Source organism: Mixophyes fleayi, chromosome 4 (assembly GCF_038048845.1).
Source record: "Mixophyes fleayi isolate aMixFle1 chromosome 4, aMixFle1.hap1, whole genome shotgun sequence".
NCBI lineage: Eukaryota > Metazoa > Chordata > Amphibia > Anura > Limnodynastidae > Mixophyes > Mixophyes fleayi.
Window position 1 is genome coordinate 313,342,875 of NC_134405.1, and position 13,957 is coordinate 313,356,831.

General features: G+C 40.4%; 1 protein-coding gene across 3 annotated transcripts in view; it reads right to left on the bottom strand.

Moving 5' to 3' along the window:
* The window catches only part of TNIP1 (TNFAIP3 interacting protein 1), a 62,270-nt gene extending 53,094 nt beyond the window's left edge, over positions 1-9,176 (bottom strand). For 2 of the 3 annotated variants that reach the window (XM_075210074.1, XM_075210072.1), the window contains exon 1: positions 9,022-9,175. The gene's annotated coding sequence lies outside the window, so the exon portion shown is untranslated. Of the gene's footprint in view, positions 1-698; positions 936-9,021 lie in introns of all 3 variants that reach the window. The other variant, XM_075210073.1, reaches the window with a different exon arrangement.
* Between the last annotated feature and the right edge of the window lie 4,781 nt (positions 9,177-13,957).

Genomic DNA, 13,957 nt, shown 5'->3' on the forward strand with positions numbered 1-13,957 from the left:
TATTACCACCTCGGCAGGTAAGTTCCCTGGAAACTATTTTACAATGCTGGCAACTATGTGATCACCAAATAACTGATAGCCTAGTTCTGTAAACCAGTGCTAATCGAATAGAGCGAGTGGAGCAAAATATATAGAGAATTAAATATACTCATCTACAGAAGTAGCTCAACCAATTGGTCAATGTCCGGTTTAACCATACACACAGTTGGACATAATTGGAAAGGACGCTCTATTTTGCATTTAAAACAAAATAATAGGACACAGTGACTGCAGGGTGGAGTTTCTGACAGTCATCGTCATCTGAACATTTCTGATTAAGGAGTCTATTTATCAAACAGGGAAAAGCCTTAAATCCGGCAAAAAAACTATTTAAGAAGCCATCCCTCAGGATGACAGCCTTTGGTTGCTAGTTGCCTACTTAACATGTCCTCCTAACACTCTTCGATGTAACAGAGGAAGTCTGGTGGGTATAAAAATAAATAAGTCATTCCCCACTCAATCGTCTGAGAAGTATCAGAAACATTTACATAGTTACTGTATTTGTAAAGGTTACTTCCATGTAAATCACCTTGTATATTTCCACGTACTTATACTTTAAGACATGATCGGTCGTTCATTTCTCCATTCATAGTAAAACAAAGTTAATAACCACATTACGCAGACTAACACAATGACAGTTTCACTTCTTCATAAAATACCTTTTTATAGGTGGGATTCTCCCCTGGTAACTTGATACCAGACTAGAAGTAAAAGTGTGAGAGGTGCAATCCTCTAAGTCACATGACAAGTTTATTACCATCTGCCCAGTCACAGAAGATAGATTAGTAGGTTGTCACAGATCAGCGGTAATAAAACACGAGATATTGTGGCAGGAGGAAGCTGGGAATCCCCCGTTCTGCTATTTGAACCGGCTGATGTGTGGCAAGAATTGGGAGCTGCAATGAGAGAAATGTCAATATAAAATGACACAAATGCTGTGTATAAAGGGATGCTCATATGCAGGTGTGCCTTGCCGTCACTAATTAATTCCATCATAGAACACTTCATAATGAATCATGTAACACAGATAGGCATGGTCTATATCAGAGGTGTCCAAGTAAAGTCCTCAAGGGCTACCAACAGGTCATGTTTTCAGGATTTCTGTCTGTAGAAACAGGTGGGATAATTACTGACCCAGCCAAATAGATTAACTCATCTGTGCATGATTAAAGATCTCCTGAAAACATGACTGTTGGTAGCCCTTGAAGACTGAACTTGAGACACCTCTGGTCTAAATCTTACGTACAAACGGACAGCAAACTACAAGTATCTGGCTTTCATAAAACAACCCTAAAACTGAAAGTTTGTCAGGATGGGCTTTCTATTCACCCCGCCAAGCATTTTGGGTTCCTCTGGTTTCAGCAACTAGTCAACACAGACCACTACTACTGGCCCAACTTGGCCAAGCCAACCACTCAACGACTGAGTAACGTGGAGTGATGATGTAATGTGTGGCTGTAGGAGGGCTACCACTGCCATCACCAGGGTCCTTAGCTGGCATCTGGAAATGATCACACATCTTGGGTGCTATGTAGCTGCTGCAGCACATCTTGGCAGGTTGCTCATGCCGATTCCCTCCAAGCTGCACCCTGTTGATCAGGAATTGTAGGTAGCTGGCAGTGCGTTGACCTCCGGACAGCCATGGTTTGGATTAAAGTGTTGGCTTTAATCTGTTGGCCACAGGAACAGTTAAAAGGACAGACACTGTCTCAGAAGCAGGTTCTAATAGGAAATGCATTTATTAACTCAATTAGTACACCACAAGATTGTAGTTATTTACAGGGTTTACTAGTTTTCTTTTTGTATTATTTTTATTTGCACGGATCTGGGATTCGAAGAACAGCTCCCAGTGTCCCTAACATATCGTGGACAGATAAGTTGGTCACTATGGACATTTAACCTTAAATAAATTATATAATGTACATAAAATATGAAAACAAATATATACATGCCATGCATAGTAAGTTAACTGTATAAAACGCTTACCCCAAAAATGATTACATGACACTAATAGTTGAGTGCTTGGGCCACCATTACTAGCTGTTGGTCATAGAGTACAAAAGGTTTTTAACAAAAGTGCACAAAAGGAAGGAGTACAGATCTTTAAATCTGTGGAGATCCACCAAGCACACACATAGGTACATGCTCACATTCTGGTCTTGAGAAATGCCCCTGTATATTGACTCTGCACATACTTCTGCAATATTGATTTGGTTTTCACAAAGTTTGCTGCTTCAGTCTTTTTAGACCTTTTTGTCGGATGTTGCTATTATATGAAGTAAAATTACAAGAATTTCATAAGTTTCAAAAGCTTTTGTTGACAATGACATTAAGTTTATGCAGAGGCAATATTTGCAGTGTTGACCCTTCTTTTTGCAGACCTCTGCAAGTCGCCCTGGCATGTTGTCAATCAACTTCTGGGCCAAATACTGACTGATGGCCGCCCATTCTTGTCTAATCAATGCTTGGAGTTTGTCAGAATTTGTGGGTTTTTGTTTGTCCACCCGCCTCTTGAGGATTGACCACAAGTTCTCAATGGGATTAAGGTCTGGGGAGTTTCCTGGCCATGGACCCAAAATTTCAATGTTTTGATCCCTGAGCCACTTAGTTATCAGTTTTGCCTTATGGCAAGGTGCTCCATCATGCTGGAAAAGGCATTGTTTGCCACCAAACTGTTCTTGGATGGTTAGGAGAAGTTGCTCTTGGAGGAAGCTTTGGTACCATTCTTTATTCATGGCTGTGTACTTAGGCAAAATTTGTGAGTGAGCCCACTCCCTTGGGTTTAGAAGCAACCTTACACATGTATGGTCTCAGGATGCATTACTGTTGGCAGTGCTCACTTTCCTTCTCCGGACAATCGTTTTTCCAGAGGCCCAAACAATCTGAAAGGGGATTCATCAGAGAAAATAACATTACCCCAGTCCTCAGCAGTCCAATCCCTGTACATTTTGTAGAATATCAGTCTGTCCCTGATGTTTTTCCTGGAGAGAAGTGGCTTCTTTGCTGGGCTTCTTGACACCAGGCCATCCTCCAAAAGACTTCACCTCACTGTGCGTGCAGATGCACTCACACCTGCCTACTGCTATTCCTGAGCAACCTCTGCACTGGTGGTGCCCTGATCCCACAGCTTAATCAACTTTAGGAGAAGGTCCTGGTGCTTCCTGGATGTTCTTGGGCGCACTGAAGCCTTCTTCACAACTATTGAACGTCTCTCCTTGAAGTTCTTGATGATCCGATAAATGGTTGATTTAGGTGCTATCTTACTAGCAGGATATTTCCTTGCCTGTGAAGCCCTTTATGTGAAAAGCAATGATGACTGCACGTGTTTCCTTGCAGATAACCATGGTTAACAGAGGAAGAACAATGATTTCAAGCACCACATTCCTTTCAAAGCTTCCAGTCTGATATTCTAACTCAATCAGCATGAGAGTGATCTCAAGCCTTGTACTCGTCAACACTGTCACCTGTGTTAACGAGAGAATCACTGACCTGATGTCAGCTGGTCCTTTTGTGCCAGGGCTGAAATGCAGTGGAAATTTTGTTTTAGGGATAAAGATCATTGTCATGGCAAAGAGGGACTTTGAAATTAATTACAATTCATCTGATCACTCATCATAACATTCTGGAGTATATGCAAATTGCCTTCATAAAAACTGAGGCAGCAGACTTTGTGAAAAATATTTGTGTCATTCTCAAAATTTTGGACATGCCTGTACTACCACTAGGTCCATACTTGTCAACTCTTCCAAAATGTTCAGGAAACTCACGAACTTCAGGTAATTCTCCCAGACCCTCGAGAGCTTCCACTTCACAAGGAATCACTTTGGTCTTGTTGTGCATCATTAGGCGGTTACACAAGGGCACATTGCACTAAGGTGGTGGAACCAAAATGACACAATTTACAGCACCACGTTCCACCCGCACTTGTCACTTAACCTCCCTTCGGTATCTCCCGAACAATTTTAAAGATTTTTGGCCATTATGGGTCCTATCTCCTCCATTTATTTGCAATTTTCTGTTCTTCAGTGAGACTGGAAGGAGCAACAAATGCACCCCACTGAAAGTATAGGCCACGGAAATCTCAAGTCCTTTTGTGGCTTGCACTAAATAGGGAACACCCCCAAATGCACTCTCTCCATCCCATCAATTCCCAACCACGGCCTTATCTGTGTGGAGCTTGACTGTTCTCCCCGTGTTTGCGTGGGTTTCCTCCGGGTGCTCCAGTTTCCCCCACACACTCCAAAAACATACAAGTAGGTTAATTGTCTGCTATTAAAATTGACCTTAGTCTCTCTTTCACTCGCTCTCGGTCTGTGTGTATGTCAGGAAATTTAGACTGTAAGCTCCAATGGGGGCAGGAACTGATGTGAATGAGTTCTCTGTACAGCGCTGCGGAATCTGTGGCGCTATATAAATAAATGGTGATGATGATGATCAATTTCATGTAAATAATCTCAATCCACAAAACTACATCTTTATTTTGTATGTGGGCACATAATTCATCTATTCCGACCGCTCCTAATATGTAGTGGCATATTTCAGGAAAAAAAAAATCTTATGTCCCCTTCCCTTCTAACCAAAATGGCCCTGAAGGGCCCATACAAAGGCAGATTTGGCCACTGAACCAGAGGATCATATTTGTGGCACTACGACACCACACAAGGAAGTACCGAACCAATGATTTAGAGGCAGTGCTTCATGGAAAACCCCTTCCCTGAACATTTTAACTTTTGTAGAAATGTTGGCATACTCGTAAGTTAACAATGCGTCAGTAAAAATGTTATCCGTAAAATATTTTTAAAGGATTGTCCGTAGAAAAAAAATGATTTACAAGGGTTGACAACCCTGATGGCTGGCCGCACAGTAATCATCCAACCGCATTCTCCACCAGTCCTGATTGACATAGGACTCCCATGACTTCGATCAGCCTGTTTGTCAGAGTTATAGCACTTCTAGTCGTCTCAACAAGATAATCTGGTTGGGGAAGATTAAGGAGTCGGATCTCTTACAATTTAGTTGACACTAATAAATGTACATTGTTTCAATAGTCTGACATCATAGAGCGAACTCAGGAATCGCAATGCGTCATATATAACCAATACATAATTATGCTTCAGTCTTACTAATTTGCTAGGGATACTTATCTGACAACAACCCATAGCATATAGCGTTGGTTATTTATAGATGAACTGTAAAAAAAAATAGTTAAATGTCTTGAATATTAACTATACAGTGAGATGAAAGGACCATTTTTAAATAAAGAGGACAGCTCACTTCATCTGTTCAGCAAGACATAGTGAATTGTAATACTCCTTACGGCAGGACAAGAGTAGACTATTGATTTTGTCTTGCTTTGTTATCTATTATGATTTATTTGTGTAACCACATTATACAGCACTATACAGAGGAAATGTTGTCAATGACATCGGTCCCTGCCCCAATGGAGCTTACAGTCTATATTCTCGACCACACACACACACACACGCACTCTAGTGTCTGTATTGTCAGAAGCCAATTAACCTACTAGTATGTCTTTGAAGTGTGGGAGAAAACTGGTGCACCCTGAGAAAATCCACACAAACACGGGAAGAACATGCAAACTCCTTACAACCAGGCCCCTGGACTGAAACCCATGACCCCAGCATTGTAAGGTAGCAATGCTAACCACTGTGCTTTCCCACCATTGTTACAGTTTTTAAATCAACTTTATTATATTGGCCAAGAGACCAAATTACCTATTGTGTCTATTTACTGCTCTGTGTTACCCTGTTGGGAGAGAACTATAACTCCCAATGGAGCATGGAATGTAGTCACTATACGGACTACACGTGTTGACATCTTACTGCTCCCTGCTACTGTTTTTTTTTTACTTAAATGGGTTTTCCACCAAAATCCTTTTTTATGGCCAATATATACAGGATTACCCTTATCCTACAGTTGCCCCTAAACGTAAGCCTACAGTGTCTGCATGGATACAAGTAATGGCATCAGACCTCACCCACAACAGCTGTACTATTATTACTTTCATCATGATCTTACGGAAACATCAACTTCACACCAGTTCTAGAGAACACTGTACCAGAAGCTGTGTGACGTATTCATCTCGTACCTCTACTGTCTACATCTTCTACATATAGCAATTGATTAGATCTCTAGAACTGTGTTTACGTCAAAGCCAATTATTACAGAGATATTGTACCAAAACTATGTTTCTTCTTGCACAGAATACATCATTCATAATACATCATATATAAATAAATGATGATGATGATGATGATGATCATTGCATAGGAGATGACGTATTCCGGTGTTCTAAATCACGCAGCAAAAATGGTGTATGTTAAGCAAAAACAACTCACCTTAATGTAGTATTAAAAAAAACCACAACAAACAAAACAAAACACTTAATGCTTTCACAGTTGCTCAAACAGGACTGGACAAATCCTGGATGTCAGGGTGAGTAAGAAAAGCTTACTGGTGATCAAAGGGAGCCCTTGCATGCTCTCAGATGGGTGTAATCAAAACACAGGATTATTTTGTGGTGGTATAGGCTGGTGTAATCACTGCAAATGTGCCCACATTTAGAGGTCAGAATGATCATATCTCCTTCTGATGGCAGAGAGCTAAAGAATGCTAGAGACTTCGAGACAGGAATCCTACCACACTGCTAGTTTGGAGAGGGGTGTTAATAGTTTATAGGGGGTCTGAATTTCTTCTATAATCCACCATGGTATCTCCTAAAACATGTTTGAGAATCATCTACGGTCTCCAGTTCAACAGAGAAAACTGATTTTTGGTGAAAACGGGGAATCTATCTTTAGGTGAAAAGAGGGGATCTGTCAAATCTAAAGATTTCCTCCCTGTCTGTTTGTCTCCCTCTCTGTGTGTGTCTACATTAGGGAATTTAGACTGCAAGCTCCAATGGGGCAGGGACTGATGTGAGTGAGTTCTCTGTACAGCGCTGCGGAATTAGTGGCGCTATATAAATAAATGATGATGATGATGATGATTACTGTCACACGGGAGTGAATCGGGGATTTTTTTTCCACCTGGAGACTTAGCAGTTTCCCATATGACTACTTTTGTACATAAAATGACATCACCAGCAAAAGTACCACACACCCTAGAGGGTTTAAAGAATAGCAATGTTCTGTATCAGCAAAATGAGTCACAAAACCAGATCTTAGTTTAAAAATAAAATTATTGGACACTGACCATAGCTATAAGTCAGCCATGGGTAGTAAAATATGCCGATTTCTTGGTAGTTTGACAAGTATTAAGACCATATTGTCCAGCATTGTATTATCTATTCATATATCAAAATAAATTATATATTTGCTTTTAAAACTGTAGAATAGTTTTTTGGGTTTTTTTTGTGTGCTTGTTGGGATGATAAATGCAGAAAATAGGCTAAATGGGTCTATTTTGCAAATAACCATATTCTTTATCTACCATCGGTTAGATACATTCTTTAGCAGTGTGTATCTAATTAATTAATAACTTTGTGGGCAGTTTTTCCAAGGAGCCCTGATCTATGCAATCTTCTGTCTACTCTTGCCCCCCACTGTTGGGTCAAATACCCAATGTCAGCGGCTTGGACTGTGTATGGCAAAAAAAAGACCTATGGTGTGATACTGTTAAACCACCATTTATGGCTAAATTGCTTTTTTGACCACTCAGCCTTTGGGCCAACTGACTAAATTGCAATATGTAGGCCAGTACAGTATTACTCCTTTCTTTCCCAATATTATTTCAAGGTATGACCTTTTATTCACCCACATTAAACCGATCGCTGCTTGCAGACATATGCAGACAGGGAGACATCATTTTGGACAGCCCTGTTATATAGCATTCCGTAATCAATTCTGTAAAGCAATTCACACTTTTTCTGTAGTAAATTTTAGGCATGGTGCCTATATATAACGCTTGTATAGGGCAGGGCAGTAATTGGTCATTTAAAAATTTACAGTTAGGTTTGGAGAACATGCAGTAAAATTATTCTGCAAACAATGTATAAGTGGCTTTAGGGAGATGTTTCAAAGCCTTATCTCGGGAACAATACAACAGTTTACTATATTAGACTTGACCTGTAACAAGCGTGGAAGCCACCGAACAGTAGATACCTAGGTATCTTAAAGCAAATAAAAGTTATGTGCTATGTTAATATCAGAAGCTTACAAACATGTGAGACCCATTTTATAATGTCAATATTGTATATCAGTTTGTGGAAGTTAATAACAAACCATAACAAACTTCAATGTAAACAAGCACGTACGTGTTAGGGGAGCTAGGGTAAATCATATTATAATCAGGGATGCTGGGACTTGTAGTGCTACAATAAAAGAAAGATCTGAAGCTTTATTATAATGGAGCAGCTAGATTTAAAATATTCAAGTTCTACCACATCAAGGAAATCTGCATTCTTTACAGCTGTGTGACCAGGGTCAGACTGGGTTGGGGGCCAGGGGAGCATCTGACCCCCCCCCCCCTAGGCTGGTCCCATAGTGGCCTACCTTGGGCTGGGACACCTGCATTTTTTTTTCCTATAAAATGTTCCTAACAGGTTAAAATTTGCCAGCCTTCCCCTGATTGTGACCAACTCATAAAGTACCCAAACTTTTTGGGGTCTTCATATACAATTTTGTGACTAGAAATTCATCAGCTCTTTAATCTTAATTTTATACATGTTCCTCTCCAAACTACCACACAAAAAACAGGTTCTGTCAGCCATTTGTATCATATGTTAAGCACTGTACTTTGATATATATTAAATTATCTACCTTGACTGCTATTTTAACTCAATACCCCATGACACGAAACCAATAATACAAATATACACAAAAAAATAACAAAAAAAATAAAATAACAAGTCTGCAGTGAAGAAAAACTTTAGCCACGGACCAGAATGCTTTGCAAAACAAAGGCATTGCCATGCAAATGTATGGGCAGATGGTAAGAGACTCCTAAGCAGACTGTAATTACCTTGCACGCAGAAGATGCAGCTTCTCTGCTGTCTTGTATCTTCCTCCTGTTCTGTGTTTGGTTTTTTACCTCTAAGATGTTACAAAATCCATGAACAATACAGTGTATGGCTGCAAATGGTATCATCAGCCCTTCACCACTTCCTGCAACAATACTGGAATTCCCCAGCAGGCGCTGATTGGTCAGATGTGAGCCAATGGGAGCAAGATAAACATGCTGTCAATCAAGGACGCGCCCGAGCTCTCAGCAGCCTCATCAGATCTGCATCTGGACGAGTCATTGCACTCTAGGCTCTGACTGTAGTTGTATCATGGTTTAAAACATGCACAATTTTAATGCATACTTTATTTTGCAGCAATAATACCCCATCCTATGCATTTGGCATCTCCATGAAATAAAAAAGTGCATTAGAAAAGTTATAGAGGAATCCAGTTATTTAATAATTAAGGACAGTATAAGAATGATCATTGATTATTTTTTTTTATTTTTTTTTTGCAAATTTAAAGCTAAAACTGTACTTCAGTGTACTTGCCGTTTGCACATGCAAGACTAGGGTCTGTTATTAACATTGCATTTAAGTGCAACATTTGCACTAAATTAGAACATGCAGACACTTGTTTTCATTGTTTCACTTGAGCTAGACGGATAAAAAGGTACTATAGGACTAAATGAATGAAATAATAATATAAGATGTCCAAGTTTTTATATATATATATATATATATATATATATATATATATATATATATATATATATAATTGAGTAGTGATGTAGCTTGACAGCAATTAGCTGCCATATTAACAGTTGATAAACTAAGGTCAATATAGTCAAGCATCTGCTTTATTAATTTTTCGTTAGAAAACAGAATTGTAGTGGAGTTAATATAGGATTCTTCCACTTTTTAATGCATATCAATAACATTGGTGATTTTAATGTATAGAAAGATCCAAAGTCATTGAGTGCCCTGTATTACACATACTTCTCTCTTTTTCTCTTTGTATGAAAAGATAAAAGGTACTGGTTGATTGCTGTGGTTCAGTGCACATTTACAATTCCAGTGACTTGCAAAAGTGAAAATATTTTCCTCTTACGCAAATATACCTAGTCGCATGCCTAGTGCATTCTTTGTTGCATGCCGATTTTGCAGTGTTTGGAGCTGAAACCACAAGAGAATGGATGCGATGTGCCAATGATTGCTCAGGTTTGTGGAAGGACCGGGGCGGATCGTGGTGTTCCTTGTGATTTACAGGATAGTTTCATTACAGGATGCCACCAAAGCTAGAGGCAGAGGTGGAGCTAGCAAGGCGAGGGCCCCAGGTACAGGGAGGAGGGAACCGGGGACCCGACTCTCTGCATCTGCCATGCAGCACACCCCATTTTCTCCAGGGCCCCGGTGCACCGTACCTGCTGCATCAATGGTAGTTCCGCCACTGGCTAAATGTAATATAAGATGTACTTTATTATATTAAGTAGAAATGTAGACTATTACCTGTGACTAGCCATTACCTCAATCCCCAGGGTCCCAAGCCTACAGCAGCCCCTAAGCAGCACTCATGTAGACATTTTGATTTAAACAGGGAAGTGGTGATACTTTGGTCTTCACTTTTAACATAATAAATTACATCTTAAATGAAATTAAAAATTAACGTTTTCACCTTTGAGTGAAGATCTTTGGTACTGCAGATATCGCAGACATATGCAGAAACAAGGTTTCATTTTTGTACAAAAATATAATGAAATTAAGTTAGTGCACAGTGCTCCTATTTGGCTGCATTCTTCATTTAGCAAGAATTCCCCGCTGACTTTTTACCTGCACAAAATGTCAACATTTTGGGAGTGGGTTTTTGATGGAATCTAGACACTACTTTCAGTGGCACACCTTTAACTCTTGCTATGCCCTTTATAGTGCATGCAGTAAATGTCCTTATTCAAGTGCATGCTTAATATTAAGTACCTTTTAAGCATGCATCTGATTGTCATTGTTTTAGCTATACTACAAATCATTATCTCTATTTCAAAAGCTCTCTGGCTGGAAAACAAAAATGTCTGCCAGACACAGCCAGTCTGTCACAGAGACACAGGATCACAGCTCTCAGTATGTCAGGTGATAGCAGAGGGGGGAGAGGAGAATGCCACAGTGCAGACAGAGTTCAGAGGGGCGTTCTAAAGCTCACTACGTCTTGTGACACGTGACTGTGGTTGCCATGGTAGTCCAGAATCATAAATCATTAATAGCAATCTTATTACAGTACAGGTAGCACTTTCATGTGTCCGTGTTTTCGGAAGAGAGTCCCCTGTTTGACATCTCAGACTTTAACTGACAACTCTTGTTGTCCCACAGTTCAGACTCTTAATGCACCCTAAAGAAGAAGTGGAGATAGGTTCCTTTGATTATTTTATCTTACTTGGAACATATAAGGAAGTATTGGGAGCTCAGGGCTATTTATAGGTACTGGAAATTCTCAGCTCTTGATCAATATATGATTATTTTAGTAAAAGGCAAATATGGAATGTCCCTGTGAAATGTCCCTGCTTTTTGTCTCCTCTTCAAAAGGAATATCAGTTTACATTTTAGAACACATGTGACATCGAGTCCTATAGTGCATCGGCACATGCTCCAATAATTGGATAACAACACAGTGAATGTGAACATTATAATTTTATTGTAAAATAGGTAGAGATGCCTCCAGAAGAGAATGGGGAGGGGTTTGTGTTTAAAGGCTTGGAGATCTACACATCGGCACAATCCTGGACCAGTCCAGCAGGCTCCGTAACCCCTGGTCAGGGTGTCCTGAAGTAGAACACCCAGCCGACGGCTTTTAAGCTCGACCCTTTTAAGCCCAAACTGGTTTTCACGGTGAAGTGACCTCAGTGTTGCAGGTTCCAGGTAAAACTTTCCTGCCGGATTGGGTATCTGGTTATCGGAGAGTGGCCACTGTGCCTACCCCAAGTCCTCCGGCTGCAACAGGCAGCCATTTGTCAGGCAATAAAGGATAAATCGGCTGTCTGTCCTTAACCTTCAGTTAACCCATTAATGTTTTTTGAGGTAAAAGTCCTACAGCTGACCGAAACTTCAGGAGCAACATGGCCGACCACTAATGAAGGTAGTCCCACAAAAGCTTTAACCTGGGCCTAGTGCTACTTCTCAGGGTACCTCAGTGGGACTGGGTGTCCTGATAATTCTTACAGAAAATATCTCTATTAGGGTACATGTTGGAGAACCTAGCTATATCTAAGGAACCCACCTAGTGATATTTATGAACAAGTAATACAACATATGTAAAAAAACACCATCAGCATACAACAATATATAATCAATATTACATTGCCAGAGAAGAGGGGATGTCAAGCAAGATTAACCTTTATCTGTGATGTCCAGCACCGTGCTCTCGCCACAAGCGACTTCAGGACTACTCTAAGGCCATAATGGTGCATCATGCTTATTAAAAGTTTTATAATACCTGGGAGTGTGGTCCGTTGCCCTTACTACATACAGTACAAACATAAAACCTTACCTGTAATCCTTTTTTCTCATATTAGCCAAGAACGGTTGGGAAATCTTATCTTAAATGTGGAAGGGGCACCTAGACGTGAATTTTGCAACAGGTCCATCTTCCGTGGCTGATCTCTCAGCCCCTGCTATATGGCTTGTTCATTATTCTTAGGGGAGAATGCTGAAAGTCGTCAGTAACACCTATAGTGTTATAATATAGTATGTTTCCTGTCCAACACTAGCAGGAAATCAGCACATGCACTAGAGGCAGTAAGTAGATGTTATTGAACACTCTGAGCGGTCTCCACTACAAGTAATAAATAAAGTAGCTGCCTGTGGGTCCATGGATGGTGAGTACATGGGGAGGTGAGGTCCTGTCACACACTAGCCATCAAGTTGAAAGTCCTGCCATATACTTGCCATCAGATTTGAGGTCTACTTTGTACAATATTCACTAGATTGTGCTCTGCTTTGTCAACTAACCACCAGCAAGAGTGTTTAGTAAAGGGGTAGTACAGACAAGGGCTCTGGTAAGCACTTTGTAGGTTGCCCTAACATTTCTCATGGCAGCTCTGAGTGAGCATAGGGTGCAGTTATATAGTATATTCAGGATAATGCACGCTTCACTTTATGTGGATATTATAAGTCACCAAAGAGTTATGTGACCATGTAAAAGCACCAGGCTGGACGGTACAAGGAAATTGTAAATATAAGCAGTGGGACTCCGATCAATAGAATAAATGGCAGGAGTCCATAGTACTAGTTGGGAGGGGACATTCCTACTGCACAGTAACTTTTATTTGGCTCTATATGCATATGTATTTATACTGTGGTGGAAGTGGACCTTTAGAAGTGGCGGTATGGAAGCTGTAAGTAATGGAATTTGATAACTTTACAGTCAAAGCACTTGGAGAAGTGGTGGCAGTAAGTGAACAGTCAGTTCCTGAAGTTAAAAGGAAAAATGGGCAAGTGTAAGGATCTGAGCAAATATGACAAGGGCCAAATTGTGATGGCTAGATGACTGGGTCAGAGCATCTCCAAAACGGTATTCCCTGATAGCAATGGCCACTTTCAGCAGGATAATGCACCCTGCCACACTGCAAAAATTGGTCAGAAATGGTTTGCAGTACAGGTGTTGATTTGGCCGCCAAATTCCCCAAACTGATCGAACATCTGTGATGGGAAAACAAGTCAGAGCCATGAAGGCCTCATCATGCAACTTACAGGACTTAAAGGATCTGCTGCTAATATCTTGGTAACTACACACAACATTTTTTCCCCCAGCACACTGCAATAGCCAGCAACAGATCTGCCATTTCTACTGTAGATAAAAATGCAAAAGTCTTTGTTGCACACATTTGCAAATGTATGTTTAAGCCATCCGCCACGCCAAGGTGCTTTTGCTAATAGGATGGTCCTACTCTAAACAATGAGAGTCCCATA